General features: G+C 29.3%; 1 non-coding gene across 1 annotated transcript; it reads left to right on the top strand.

Moving 5' to 3' along the window:
• On the top strand, window positions 1–108 carry LOC148561811 (small nucleolar RNA R71). The gene has a single exon (XR_015887987.1). It is a non-coding gene; the product is annotated as a small nucleolar RNA R71 (small nucleolar RNA).
• The last annotated feature ends 1,502 nt before the right edge of the window (window positions 109–1,610 follow it).

Genomic DNA, 1,610 nt, shown 5'->3' with positions numbered 1-1,610 from the left:
AAGCATGTCAGAAGGACACTTTTTCGTCAGTTGCTTATATCTCTCCCAAGCTTCATAGAGGAATTCTCCTTCTTTCTGTCTAAAGGTTTGAACATCCACTCTAAGCTTACTAAGCTTTTGAGGAGGAAAGAACTTGGCTAAGAAAGCCGTGACCAGCTTATCCCAAGAGTTCAGGCTATCCTTAGGTTGGGAGTCCAACCAAATTCTAGCTCTGTCTCTTACAGCAAACGGGAAAAGCATAAGCCTGTAGACCTCGGGATCAACCCCATTGGTTTTAATAGTATCACAGATCTGCAAGAATTCAGTCAAGAACTGAAAAGGATCTTCAGATGGAAGTCCATAAAACTTGCAGTTCTGTTGCATCAAAGAAACTAATTGAGGTTTAAGCTCAAAATTGTTTGCTCCAATGGCAGGGATTGAGATGCTTCTTCCATGTAAATTGGAATTAGGTGCAGTGAAGTCACCAAGCATCCTCCTTACATTGTTATTATTTTCGGCCATATCTTCTTCTTTTTCAAAAATTTCTGTCAGATTTTCTCCAGAGAGTTGTGCTTTAGCTTCCCTTAGGTTCCTCTTCAGAGTCCTTTCAGGTTCAGGATCAGCTTCAACAAGAATGTTCTTATCCTTGTTCCTACTCATATGAAAAAGAAGAGAACAAAAAATAATAGGGATCCTCTTTGTCACAGTAGAGAGGTTCCTTTATGTGAGTAGAAGAAGAGAAGAATATAAGAAAGAGAAGAGGAAAAACTCGAACTCAGAGAGGGAGATGGGGTTCAAATTTTGGGTGGAAGAGAAGTGTTAGTAGATGAATAAATAAATAGGAGATTAGAGATGAGAAAGGAATTCGAAAATTAAACAAAATAAAATAAAAATATTTTAAAATTAAATTTAAAATTCAAAAATTAAAATTGAAATTAAATTAAAATTAAAATTAAAAACAATTAGTTAATTAAAAAGGAATTTTGAAAAAGAGGGAAGGAATTTTGGAAAATTAGAGAGAGAGAGTTACTTAGGTAGTTTTGAAATAGATATGATTGAAACAAAAAGATATGATTGATTGAAAAAGATTTAAAAATCAAATTAAAAAGATAAGTGGTTAGAAAAGATTTTGAAATTGATTTTGAAAAGATGTGATTAAAATAGAATAAGATATGATTGAAATTTAATTTGAAAAATATTTAGAGAGGAAATTAAAAAGATTTGACTTTGAAACTTAAAGTTTATTACTTGACTAACAAGAAACTAAAAGATATGATTTTAAATTTTAAAGATTGAACCTTTCTTAATAGGCAAGTAACAACTTTGAAAAATTTTGAATCAAAACGTTAAATGCTAATAAAATTTTCAAAAATTAAGAAATAAAATAAGAAAAAGAATTTGAAAATTAATTTGAATATTTTCGAAAAAATGAAAAAGATTTTGAAAAATTTTAAAAAGGAATTCAAAAATATGAAAAGAAAATTGAAAAAGATTTGATTTTGAAAAAGATTTTGAAAAAGATAAGATTTTTAAATTGAAATTTTGAGTTGACTCATAAAAACAACTAGATTTTAAAAAATTTTGAAAAAGTCAACTCAAATTTTCGAATTTGATGAGTGAAAAAGGGAAAG

Source organism: Arachis ipaensis, chromosome B6, assembly GCF_059453495.1.
Source record: "Arachis ipaensis isolate K30076 ecotype BB chromosome B6, ASM5945349v1, whole genome shotgun sequence".
NCBI lineage: Eukaryota > Viridiplantae > Streptophyta > Magnoliopsida > Fabales > Fabaceae > Arachis > Arachis ipaensis.
Note: the sequence above shows the minus strand (reverse complement) of the source record. Positions and strands in the feature narration are given on the sequence as shown.